The sequence below is a fragment of the Arvicanthis niloticus genome, chromosome 23 (genome assembly GCF_011762505.2).
Source record: "Arvicanthis niloticus isolate mArvNil1 chromosome 23, mArvNil1.pat.X, whole genome shotgun sequence".
In the NCBI taxonomy this organism is placed as follows: Eukaryota; Metazoa; Chordata; class Mammalia; order Rodentia; family Muridae; genus Arvicanthis; species Arvicanthis niloticus.
Window position 1 is genome coordinate 46,351,774 of NC_133430.1, and position 14,083 is coordinate 46,365,856.

Here is a 14,083-nt window from a genome sequence, read left to right on the forward strand (position 1 = left end):
GATGAGGAATTCCCTGTAGTGCATATTGTTGAGGACAACTGTGTTGTGGACAGTGGTAAGTATGTCCTTGTAGGACACAGGAGGATGACTCTGTGGTGGACAGTGAGAAAGAAATCTGTTTGTTGGACCATGGAAAGGACATCCCTGTGGTGGTCAGTTGGGAGGACATTTATGTTGTGGACACTGGAATGGACATCTCTGTGGCGGAATGTGGGGAGGACATCCCTTTGGTGGACAGTGGGGAGGAAGTTTTTGTGGTGGAAAGACTGTCCCTGTGGTGGACAGCAGGGAGGACATGTCTGTAGTCTACAATGAGAAGGACACCTCTGTTGTAGGCAGTGGAAAGAATATTCCTGTGGTGCATAGTTGTGAGGACGCCCCTGTTGTGCATAGGAAGATGTCCTTGTGGTGCAAAGTGAGGAGGATATTTTTTTGGTGTACAGTGGGAAAGATGTCCATTTGGTGGACTGTTGGGAGGTCCACTCTGTATTGAACATTGGGGAGGATGTCTCTGTGTTGGACAGTGGAAAGCACCTCTCTCTGGTGTACAATGTGAAGGACGTCCTTCTAGTGGACAATGGAGAGGATGAACCTGTGGTGGACAGTGGAAAGGATGTTCTATGGAGGACAGTGGGAAGACTGTCCCTGTGGTGGAGAGCAGGGAGGACCTCTCTGTGGTGGACAGTGGGAAGGACATCCCTGTTGTGGACAGTAAAAGGATGTCCCTTTTGTGCACATTAGGGAAGATATCCCTCTGGTGAACAGGGGGAAGGACATCCCTGTGGTGGAGAGTGGTGAGGATGACGCTGTTGTGGAAAGAGGTAAGGAGGCCCCTCTGGTGGACAGCAGGGAGGACCTCACTTGGGTGGACAGTGGGAATGATGTCCCTGTGGTAGACAATGCAAAGTATGTCCGTGTGGTGCACAGTGGTGAGGACATCCCTGTTGTGCACAGGACGATGTACTTGTCGTGGACAGTGGAGAGGACCACACTCTGGTGGACTGTGGGTTAGGATGTCCCTGTGTTGGGCAGTGGGAAAGACGTCCATGTGGTAGATAGTGGAGAAAATGTCTTGTGGACAATGGGAAGGATGTCCCTGTGGTGGACAGTGAATAGGACTTTTCTGTTGTGGAGAATGGGATGGACGTCCTTGTGGAGGACAGTGTTGACTATGTCCCTGTGGTAGTTAGTGGGATGGATATTTCTGTAGTGGACACTTGGGAACATATTTGTGTGGTGGACAGTTAAGAAGAGGTCCTTGTGGTAAACAGTTGGAAGGAAGTCCATGTGGTGGACAATGGGAAGGACATTCCTGTTGTAGACAGTGGGGAGGTTCTCACTGTGGTAGACAGTAAGTAGGTCGTCCCTGTGGTGGACATTGGAGAGGAGGTTTCTGTTTTGGACATCTGAGAAAAATTTCCTGTGGTGGACATTGGGAAGGATGTCCCTATAGTGGACAGCAAGGAGGACCTTTCTGTGGTGGACAATGGTAAATATGTCCCTGTGATAGACAGTGATGAGAATTTTTCTGTGGTGGACAGTGGAAAGGACGTCCCTTTTGTGGACAGTGGTGAGAACCTCCGTATAGTGGCTATTGGGGAGGAAGTCCCTGTGGTGAACAGTGGAAAGGATGTTTCTGTGGTGGACAGTGGAGAGGACCTCCTCATTATGGAAAGTGGAAAGGACGTCACAGTGGTGGGCAGTGGTGAGGAGGTTTCTGTTGTGGACAATGGTGAGGAAGTTTCTCTTGTACAAAGGATAACTTCCCTTTGGTGTACAGTGGAAAGTACAACTCTGTGGTGGACAGTAGAGAGAAACACACTGTGGTGGACAGTGGGAAGAACATTTATGTTGTGGACAGTGAGAAGAACGTCCCTGTTGTCTATATTGGGAAGGACCTCCTTCTGGTGAACAGTGGGAAGGATATCCCTCTGGTGGACAGTGGGGAGAATATCCTTGTGGTGGATAGGGGGAAGGACATCTCTGTGGTGTGCATTGAAGAGGACTTTTCTGTGTTGGACTTTTGGGATGACATCCCTGTGGTGAATAGTGGAAAAGACGTTTCTTTGGTGGATAGTGGGGAGGATGTCCCTGTCGTAGAGAGTGCAGAGGACATCTCTGAGGTGGATAGTGGTGCTGACATCCCTGTTGGGCAAAGGAGGATGTCCCTGTTGTGCACAAGAAAATGTTCCTGTTGTGCAAAGTGGGTAGGATGTCCTAGTGATGAACAGTGAAGAGGATATCACTGTGAACAATTTGGAGGATGTCCTGTGGTGAACAGTGGGAAGGACGTCCCTTTGCTGGACAACAAGTAGGACTTCTCTATGGTGAACAGTATGAAGGACATCCTTGTGGTGATCAGTGGGAAGGATGTTTCTGTGGTAGACATTTGAAAGGTGTACCATAGTTGGACAGTGGGAAGAACATTCCTTTGGGGGACAATGGTTAGAACATCCCTCTGGTAGACAGTGGGTAGGATGTCCCTGTGGAGGGCCATGGGTAGAACGTCTCTGTGTTGGACAGTGTGAAGAACATCCCTGTTGTGCATAGTGGGAAGATTATTTCTGGAGACAATTGAAATAATGTCCCTGTGGTGGACAGTGGAGAGGACATATTTGTGGTGGAGATTGGGGAGGACCACAATTTGGTAGACAGTGGGGAGGAGATCCTTGTGGTGGACAGTGAAAATTAGGTCCCTGTGGTGGACAGCGGGAAGGACATTTATGTTTTTTACTGTGAGAAGAACATCTCTGTTGTGGACATGGGGAAAGACCTCCTTGTGGTGAACTATGGGAAGAATGTCCCTCTTGTAGACAGAGGGGAGGATGTCACTTCAGTGGTGAGTGCGAAGAACATCCCTGTGGTGGATAGTGGGGCAGACTTTTCTGTGGTGGACAGTGGGAAGGACATCCCTGTTGTGGACAGTGGGGAGGATATCACTGGTTTGGACAGTGGTAAGGACATCCTTGTGGTGGACAGTAGAAAGGACCTTTCCGTGGTGAACCTTGGGAAGAAGGTCCATGAGTTGGACAGAGGGGAGGACATTTATGTTGTAGATTGTGTGAAGGATGTCCATGTATTGAACAGTAGGAAGCCTGTCCCTTGGTGGACAGTGGGGAGAAACACAATGTGGTGGACAGTGGGAAGGACGTCTCTGTGGTGGACATAGGAGAGGACATCATTTAGTGGACATTGGGAAGTACGTTCCTGTTGTGGACAACAGGGTGTACCTTTCTGTGTTGGACAGTAGGAAAATATGCCTTTTGTGGACAGTGCGGAGGACATCCATTTGGTGGATAGTGGAAAAGACATCCTTGTGGTGGACCTTAGAGAGGATTTCCCTGTGGTGGACAGTGGGAAGAACGTCCCTGTGGTGGACCATGGAAAGGACATGCCTTTTGTGAACAGGGCGGAGGACATTCCTGTGGTGGACAGTTGAAAGAACATACCTGTGGTAGACAGTAGAAAGAACTTCCCTATGGTGGACAGTAAGAAGGATGTCCCTGTGGTGGACATTGGAAGGACATATTTTTTGTGGACTGTTGGAAGGATGTCCCTGTTTTGGACATTGAGAAACACCTCCTTGTGGTGAACAGTGGGAAGGATGTCCCTCTGGTTGACATTTGGGAGGAATTCTCTGTGGTGGACTTTGGGAAGTATTCCCTTGTGGTGGAGAGAGAGGAGGTCATAACTTAGGTGGACTATTGAAAAATGTACCTTTGGTGGACAGTGTGAAGGATGTCCCTTTGGTGGACAGTGGGAAGGACGTCCCTGTGGTAGACAATGGGTAAGATTTTCCTGTGGAGAGCAGTGGGTAGAACGTCTTTGTGGTGGGCAGTGGTAAGGACATCCATGTTGTGGACAGTGGGGAGGATATTTCTGTGGTGGACAGTGGGGAAGACATCCTTTTTGTGGACAGTAGGAAGGACGTCCCTGTTTTGGACAGTGAGAAAGATATCCCTGTTGTGGACAATGGGAAAGACGACCCTATTGTGGAAAGTGGGAAGGATGTCCCTGTGCTGAACAGTGGGGAGGTCATCCATGTAGTAAACAGTGGTGAGGCCAGTTCTGTGGTGGACTGGAGAACATCATTTTGGTGGACCGTGTGAAGAATGTCCCTGATTTGGAGTGTGCAGAGTACATCTCTGGGGTGAACAGTGGTGAAGATGTTCCTGTTGTGCACTGGAAGATGTCCCTGTGGTGTACAGTCATGAGAACGACCCTGCTGTGAACAGGAGGATGTCCCTGTGGTGCACAGTGGCGAGAATGTTTCTATTTTGAACAATGGAAAAGAACACCCCTGTGGTGAACATTGTTGACAATGTCCTGTTTGGACAATGGGGAAACATCTCTGTGGTGGCCAGTGGGGTGGACGTCTTTGTGGTTTATAGGGGAAAGATGTCCCTGTGGTGAAGAGTGCTGAGTACAACACAGTGTTGGACATTGGTGAGGACATCCATGTGGTGGACATTGGGCAGGATGTCACTTTGGCAGACAGAGTGTAGGATGTTCCCGTATTGGGCACTGGGGTGGTGGTTTCTGTGGTGGACAGTGGGAAGGATGTCCTTGTCGTGGACAGTGAGGAGGACATCCCTGTGGTGGACAGTGGAAAGGACATCACTGTGATGGACAGTAGATAGGAACTCCCTATGGTAGACTGTGGGAAGGATGTCTCTGTTTTGGACAGTGCAAGGACGTCCCTTTTGTGGACATTGGGAAGGACCTCCTTGAGGTGAACAGTGGGAAGGATAACCCTCTGGTGCACAGTTGGAAGGATATCCCTGTAATGTACATTGGGAAGGACATCTCTGTCGTGGACAGTGAAGAGGAACTCTCTGTGTTGGACAGTTGGGATTACATCCCTGTGGTGGACAGTGGGAAGGATGTCTTTTTGTGGAGAGGGGGGAGGACATCCCTGTGGTGTACAGGCAGAAAGATGTCCCTGTTTTGAACAGTGTGGAAGACGTCCCTGTGGTGGACTGTGGTGAAGACTTTTCTGTGGTGCACAGGAAAACGTTATTTTGGTGGACCATGGGAACGATGTCCCTGTTTTGGAGATTGCAGAAGACATCATCTGGGGTGAACAGTGGTGAGGCCGTCTATGGTGTGCCCTGGAAGATGTCCCTGTGGTACACATTCGTGAGGACATCTCTGTTGTGCAAAGGAGGATGCCCCTGTGGTGCACTGTGGGGAGGATATTCCTGTGGTTTATAGTGAGAAGTAAGTCCCTGTGTTGGAGAGAGGGGAGGTCATCACTTAGGTGGACAGAGGTAAGGACATCACTGTGGTGGATATTAAAGAGGATCTTACTGTGGTGAACTGTGGGAAGAAGGACCCTGTGGTGGAAAGTGGGAAGGACATTTATGTTGTGGATTGTGGGAAGAACTTACATGTTTTGGACATTGTGAAGGACACCCGTGTGTTGAACAGTGGCAAGCATGTCCCTCTGGTGAACAGTGGGGACGATCACCATGTGGTGGACAGTGGGAAGGATGTCCATGTGTTGGAAAGAGGAAAAGACATCATTGAGGTGAACATTAGGAAGTATGTTCCTTTTGTGGACAGCAATGTGTACCTTTCTGTGGTGGACAGTGGGAAGAACATAACTGTTGTGGACAGTGCAGTGGGCATCCCTCAGGTGGACTGTGGAAAGGACATCCCTGTGGTAGACAGTAGAGAGGGCCTCCCTATGGTGGACAGTGGGAAGAATTTCCCTGTGGTGGAGAGTGAAAAGAGCATGCCTGTTATGGACAGTGCGGAGGACATCCCTGTGGTGAGCAGTGGAAAGGACATATGTGTGGTGGACAATAGAGAGGACTTCCCTGTGGTGGACAGTGGGAAGAGGGTCCCTGTGGTGGACATTGGAAGGACATATATGGTGTGGATTGTGGGAAGGACATCCCTTTGAGGACATTGGGATAGACCTTTTGGTGGACAGTGGAAAGTATGACCCTCTTGTGGACAGTGGGGAGGACGTCCCTGTGGTGGAAAGTGGGAAGGAGATCCCTGTTATGGTCTGAGGAGAGGATATCACTGAGATGGACAGAAGGAAGGACGTCCCTGTGGTGGACAGCAGGGAGGACCTTTTTGTTTTGAATTGTGGGAAAAACATCCCTGTTGTAGACAGTGGGGAGGACATACTTGTGGTGGACAGTGGAAAGGACATCCCTGTGGTGCACAGTAGAGAGGAATTCCTTGTTGTGGACAATGGGAAGGAGGTCCCTGTGGTGGAGAGTTAAAAGGTCATGCCTGTTATGGACAGTGCGGAGGACATAACTGTGGTGGTGAGTAGAAAGGACATGCCTGTTGTGGACTGTAGGGAGGACTTCCCAGTGATGGACAGTGTGAAAGAGGTCCCTATAGTGGACATTGGAAGGACATATGTTTTTAGACTATGGGGAGGGCGTCCCTGTTGTGTACAATGGGAAAGACCTTTTGTGGTGGAAAGTGGGAAGCAGATCACTGTTATGTTCTGAGAGGAGGATATCACTGAGGTGGACAGAGGGAAGGACTTCCCTTTGGTGGACAACAGGGAGGACCTTTCTGTTTTGAATTGTGGGAAGGACATCCGTGTTGTAGACAGTGGTGAGGACATCCCTGTTTTGCACCTGAGGATGTCCTTGTGGTGGACAGTTGGGAGGACCACACTCAGGTGGATTGTGGGGTAGGATGTCCCTGTGGTAGACAGTGGAATGGACGTCCATGTGGTCGACAGTGGGGAAGATGTCTGTGTTTTGGACTGTGGGAAGGATGTCTTTTTGTCGAACAGTGTGAAGGATTTCCCTGTGGTGGACTCTGGGAGAGGAACTCCTTGGGGCGGAGAGTTGGTAGGATGTCCCTGTGGTGGAAAGTGGGAAGGACGTCCCTGTGGTGGGCAGGGGGAAGATTGTCCCTGTGGTGGACAGAGGAAAGAACATCCCTGTTGTGGATAGTGGGAAGGATGTCCTTGTGGTGGATAGTGGGAAGGATGTCTGTGTGGTGGACAGTGGGGAGGACATCACTTTGGTGAACAGTGGGAGAATATCCATGTTTTGAACAGTGGAAAAGAACAACCCAGTGGTGGACATTGGTGATGACAACCCTGTGGTGGACAGCGGGGAAACATCTCTGTGGTGGACTGTTGGGTTTATGTCTCTGTGGTAGACTGGGGAAGAAAATCACTGTGGTGTACAATTGGGAGGATGTCCCTGTGGTGAACAATTAGAAGGACGTCCCTTTGATGGACAGTGGGAAGGACATCCTTGTGGTAGACAGTGGTGAGGACGTCCATGTGATGGACAGTGGTGAGGATGTCCATGTGGTGGACAATTGGAAGAACGTCCCTGTGGTGGACTTTGGGAAGGACATCCCTTTGGTGGACAGTGGAAAGGACATCACTGAGGTGGACAGTGGAAAGGACGTTCTATGGTGGACAGTGGGAAGGACATCCCTGTTGTGGACAGTGGGGAGGATTTCCCTGTGCTGGACAGTAGGGAGGTCATCCCTGCCATAAACAGTGGTGAGGACAATTCTGTGGTGCATTGGAGAACGTCATTTTGATGGACCGTGGGAAGAATGTTTCTGTTTTGGAGAGTGCAGAGGACATCTCTGGGGTGGACAGTGGTGAAGACGTCCCAGTTGTGCATGGGAAGATGTCCCTGTGGTGCACAGTCGTGAGGACAAACCTGTTGTGCACAGGAGGATGTCCCTGTGGTGGACAGTTGGGAGGAAGTTCCTGTTTTGAACAATGGGAAAGAACAGCCCTGTGGTAGACATTGTTGTGGATGCACCTGTTGTGGACAGTGGGGAGACATCTCTGTGGTGGACAGTGGGATGGACGTCTTTATGGTTGACAGGGGAAAGATGTCCCTGTGGTGAAAAGTGCTGAGGACAACTTTGTGTTGGACATTGGTGAGAACATCCCTGTGGTGGACATTGGGCAGTATATCCCTGTGGCTGACAGAGTGTAAGACATTCTATGGTGGACAGTGTGGAGGTGGTTTCTGTGGTGGACAGTGTGAAGGATGTCCTTGATGTGGACAGTGAGGAAGATGTCCCTGTGGGGTACAGCGGAAAGGACATCACTGTAGTAGGCAGTAGATAGGACCTCCCTGTGGTAGACAGTGGAAAGGATGTCCCTGTTTTGGAGAGTGAGAAGGATGTTTATGTTGTGGACAGTAAAAAGGACGTCCCTTTTGTGGACATTTGGAAGAACCTCCTTGTGGAGTACAGTGGTAAGGATATCCCTCTGGTGGACAGTTGGAAGGACATTCCTGAAGTGTCCAGTGGGAAAGACATCTCTGTGGTGGACAGTGAAGAGGAACTCTCTGTGTTGGACATTTGGGATGACATCCCTGTGGTGGACAGTGAGAAGGATGTCTTATTGTGGATAGTGGGAGGACATCCTTGTCGTAGACAGGAAGAAGGACGTTCCTGGTGTGAACAGTGTGGAGGATGTCCCTGTGGTGGACAGTGGTAAGGAAATCCCTGTGCTGGACTGTGATGAGGAAATCCCTGTGGTGGACAGTGGTAAGGACGTTCCTGTAGTGTACAAAAAATGTCTCTTTGGTGGACAGTGGGAAAGATTTCCCTGGAGTGGAGAGTGCAGAGGACATCTCTGTGATGGAAAGTGGTAAGAACATTTTTGTTATGCACAGAAGAATGTCCCTGTAGTGCACAGTGGAAAGTATGTTTCTGTGGTGAACAGTGGGAAGGATTTCCCTGTGGTGGACATTGGTGAGGACAACCTGTGGTAAATAGTGGTAAGGATGTCCCTGTGGTGACAGCGGGGAGAAACTTTCTGTGGTGGACAGTGGGTAGGATGTCCCTGTGATGGAAAGAGAGGAGGTAGTCACTGAGGTGGTCAGTGGGAAGGACATCCCTGTGGTATAGATTGGTGAGTACTTCACTGTAGTGCACACCGGGAGGACATCCCGGTGGATTATACTGTGGAGGACATCCGTGTGGTGGACTATGGGGAAAACTTCTCTGTGGTGGATCGTGGGGAGGACCTCACTGTGGTGGACAATGGGGTGGATGTCCATGTATTAGACAGTTGGAAGGACATCCCTGTGGTGGACTGTGGGAAGGACATTTCTTTGGATTACAGTGGGAAGGACATCCATGTTGTGGACAGTGGGGAGGATCTCCCTGTGGTGGACAGTAGGAAGGATGTGCCTGAGGTGGACATTGGTGAGGTCACCCCTGTGTTTGACTGTGTGAAGAACATCCCTGTGGTGGACAGTGGGGTGGTCGTCACTTTGGTTGACATTGGGAAGAATGTCCCTGTGGTATACAATTGGAAGGACGTCTTTCTGGTTGACAGTTGGAAGGACGTCCCTGTGGTGGATAGTTGGAAGTACGTTCCTGTTTTGGACAGTGGAAAGTATGTCTCTGTGTTGGACAGTGGGGAGGACGTCTTGTGGTGGACAGCAGTGAGGCCAGTTTTCTGGTGCAAAGGAGTATGTCCCTTTGGCGGACATTGGGTATGATGTCCCTGTCGTGGAGATTGTGGAGAATATCTCTGTGGTAGACAGTGTTGAGGACATCCTTAGTGTGCACAGGAGGATGTTCCTGTGGTGCACAAGGGTGAGGAAATCCCTGTTTTGCACGGGAGGATGTCCTTGTGCACAGTGGGGAGGATATACTTCTGGTGAACAGTGAGTAAGACGTCTCTGTGGTGGACAGCTGTGAGGAACTCTCTGTTGTAGACAGTGGGAAAGGCCTCCCTGTGATAGACAGTGGGAAGGACATCCTTGTTGTGGACAGTGGAAAGGAATTTTCATTGGTGGGCAGTGGGGAATACATTCCTTTGGTGTACAGTGGGGAGGGTGTTTTTGGTGGACAGTGGTGTGGACATTTCTCTGGTGCAAAGGTGAACGTCCTTTGGGGAATATTGGGAATTATGTCCCTGCCGTGGATTGTGCAGAGAACATCTCTGCGGTAGACATTTGTGAGAACATCCCTGGTGTGGACAGGAAGATGCTACTGTGGTGCACATGGGTGACGACATCACTGTTGTGCAAAGGAGGATGTTCCTGTGGTATATAGTGGGAAGGATGTCCTTATGGTGAACAGTGAGAAGAATGTCCCTGTGGTGGACAGCTGGGAGGACCTCTCTGTGGTTGACAGTAGGAAGGATCTCACTGTGGTGGACAGTGTGTAGGACATGCATGGGGTGGACCGTGGGGAGGACATCCCTGTTTTGGACAGTGGGGAGGACATTACTGTTTAGGACAGTAGGAAGGATGTCCCTGTGGTGGACAGCAGAGACACTTCTCTGTGGTTGACAGTGGGATAGATGTCCCAGTGATGGACAGTAATGAGGACGTTTCTGTGGTGGATAGTGGATTTGATATTTTTTGTGGTGGACATTGGAGAGGACCTTCGTGTGGTGGACATGCCTGTGGTGGACAGTAGAGAGGACCTCCCTGTGGTGGACAGTGGGAAGGATGTCCCTGTAGTGGACAGTGGGGAAGATATTTCTGTATTGAAGAGTGGGGAGGATGTCACTCTGGAGGATAGTGGTGAGGATGTTCCTCTGGTGGAACTGGGGAGAAAGTTTCTGTGGTAGTAAGTAAAGAGGACATCACTGAGGTGTTCAGTTGAGAGGACTTCCCTGTTTTATACAGTTAGTAGGACATGCCAGTGGTGGACAGTGGTGAGGATGAGACTGTGGTGGACAGTGGTAAGGATGCCCTTGTGCTGGACAGCAGGGAGGACCTCACTTTGGTGGACATGTGAAAGATGTCCCTTTGGTGGACAGTGGGAAGGATGTAACTGTGGTGGACAATGCAAAGTATGTCTCTGTGGTTCACAGTGGTGAGGACAACCCTGTTGTACACAGGAGGATGTCCATGTGGTGGACAGTGGGGAGGACCACACTCCGGTGGACTGTGGATTAGGACATCACTGTGGTGGACAGTGGGAAGGACATTCATGTGGTGGACAGTGGGGATGATGTCTGTGTTGTGGACAGTGGGAAAGATGTCCCTTTGGTGGACAGTTGGAAGGACGTACCTGTGGTGAACTGTGGGGAGGAACTCCTTGTAGTGGACAGATGGGAGAATGTCCCTGTGGTGGACAGTGGGTAGGACCTTTCTGTTGTGGACAGTTGGATAGACATTTTTTCTGGAAGACAGTGGGGAGTATGTCCCTGTGGTGTACAGCGGGATGGATGTTTCTGTAGTGGACAGTTGGGAACATATTTATGTTGTGGACAGTTAGGAAGATGTCCCTGTGGTAAACACTGGAAATGAAGTCCTTTTTGTGGACAGCAAAAGGATATCCATGTGGTGGACAATGGGAAGGATGTCCCTGTTGTAGACAGTGGGGAGGTTCTCCCTGTGGTGGACAGTAAGTAGGACGTCCCTGTGGTGGACAGTGGGGAGGACGTTTCTGTTTTGGACAACTGAGAGGACATCCCTCTGGTGGACAGTAGAGAGGACATTTCTGTGGTGAACAGTGGGAAGATGGTCCATGTGTTGTACAGTTGATAGGACATTTATGTTTTTGATTGTGGGAAAGACGTCCATGTTGTGGACAACGGGGAGGACCTTTCTGTGGTGGACAGTGGTAAAGATGTCCCTCTGATAGACAGTGATGAGGATTTTTCTGGGGTGGACAGTAGAAAGGACATCCCTGTTGTGGAAAGTGGTGAGGACTTCACTGTTGTGGCTATTGGTAAGGACATCCCTGATGTCAACAGTGGAAAGGATGTTTCTGTGGTGGACAGTGGAGAGGATCTTCTAATGATGGAAAGTGGAAAGGACGTCACAGTGGTGGACATGGTGAGGAAGTTTCTGTGGTGGATACTGGTGAGAAAGTTTCCTTGGAGCAAAGGAAAACGTCCCTTTGGTGTACAGTGGAAAGTACATCTCTGTGGTGGACAGTAGAGAGAAACACACTGTAGTGGACAGAGGGAAAAATATTTATGTTATGGACAGTGGGAAGGAAGTCACTGTTGTCGATATTGGGAAGGACCTCCTTGTGGTGAACAGTGGGAAGGATATCCCTCTGATGGACAGTGGGGAGGACATCCCTGTAGTAGACAGGGGAAGGACATCTCTGTGGTGGACAGTGAAGAGGACTTTTCTATGTTGGAGATTTGTGATGACGTCCCTGTGGTAAACAGTGGGAAAGACGTTTCTTTGGTGGATAGTGGGAAGGATATCCCTCTGGTGGACAGGGGGAAGGACATACTTGTGGTGGGCAGTGAAGAGGACTTTTCTGTGTTGGATATTTTGGATGACATCCCTGTGGTGAATAGTGGGAAAGACATTTCTTTGGTGGATTATGGGGGAGGATGTCCCTGTCGTGGACAGTGAAGAAGTCAGCTCAGTGGTGGAGAGTGTTGCTGACATCCCTGGTGTGCAAAGGAGCATGTCCCTGTGGTGTAAAGTGGAGAGGATATTCCTGTTGTGCACAGGAAAATGTCCGTGTTCTGCAACGTTTGTAAGATGTCCCAGTGGTGAACAGTGAAAAGGATGTCACTGTGGTGGACAATTTGCAGGATGCCACTGTGGTGGACAGTGGGAAAGACATCTCTTTAGTGGACAGTGGAAAGGACATCCCTGTGTTAGACAGTGCGAATGACATCCCTGTGGTGGACCGTGGGGAGACCATTCTGTGGTGGATAGTGGGAAGGACATCTCTTTTGTGGACAGTGCATAGGATGTCAATGTTTTGGACAGTGGTAAGGACTTCCCTGTGCTGGACAGTAGAGAGGACCTTTCTGTTTTGAACAGTGGGATGAAGGTCCATGTGTTGGACTTTGGGGAGGATTTTTATGTTGTGGATTGTGGGAAAGACGTTCAGGATGTGTACATTGGGAAGGACCTCCGTGTGATGGATAGTGGGAAGCATGTCCCTCTCATGGAATTTGGGGAGGAACACCAGGTGGTGGACAGTGGGAAGGACCTCTCTGTGGTGGACCTAGGAGAGGACATTATTTAGTGGACATTGGAAAATACATTCTTGTTGTGGACAGTAAGGTGTACCTTTCTGTGGTGGACAGTGGGAAGGTCATGCCTGTTGTGGAAATTGTGGTGGATGTCCCTTTGTTGGACAGTGGAAAGGACATCCTTCTGATGCACACTAAAGGGGACTTCGCTGTGGTGGACAGTGGGAAGGAGGTCCATGTGGTGGACCATGGAAAGGACATGCCTTTTGTGGACAGGGCAGAGGACATCACTGTGGTGGTCAGAAGAAATAACATCCCTGTAATGGACATTAGAGAAGAGTTCCATGTGGAGGACAGTGGGTAGGAGGTGCCTGTGGTGGAGAGTGAAAAGGACAGTCCTGTTGTAAACAGTGTGGAGAACATCCATGTGGTGAACAGTGGAAAAAACATCCCTGTGGGGAACAGTAGAGAGGACCTGCTGTGGTGGACATTGGGAAGGAGGTCCCTGTGGATGGACATTTGAAGGACATATATGGTGTGGACAGATGGAAGGACATACCTGTTGTGGACATTGGGAAAGACATTTTGGTGGACAGTGGGAAGGATGACCCTCTTGTGGACAGTGGGGAGGACGTTCCTGTGGTGAAAAGTGGAAAGGACATCCCTGTTCTGGTCCAAGGGGAGGATATCCCTGAGGTGGACAGAGGGAAGGACATCCCTGTGGTGGACAGCAGGACGGAACTTTCTGTTTTGAATTGTGGGAAGGACATCCCTGTTGTAGACAGTGGGGAGGACATCCCTGTGGTGGACAGTGGGTAGGATTTCACTGTGGTGGACCGAGCAGAGGAAGTTCCTGGGGTGGAAAGTGGAGAGGACGTTTCTGTGGTGGCCAGTAAGATGTACATGTTTGTTGAGGACAGTGCAGAAATTCATATAGTAGAGAGTGTGGAGGTCATCTCTGTGGTGGACATCGGGTAGGATATCCCTGTTGTGCCCAGTTGGGAGGATGTCCCTGTTGTTTATAGTGGGAAGGACTTCACTGTGTTTGATAGTTGGGAAGACATCACTGTTGTGAACAGTTGGGAGGATGTCACTGTGGTAGAGATTTGAGAGGATTTTACTGTGGTTAACAGTGCAGATGATGACCTTTTAGACAGTAAGAACATTCTTACTGTGCACAAGAGAATGTCTCTTTGCTGGACA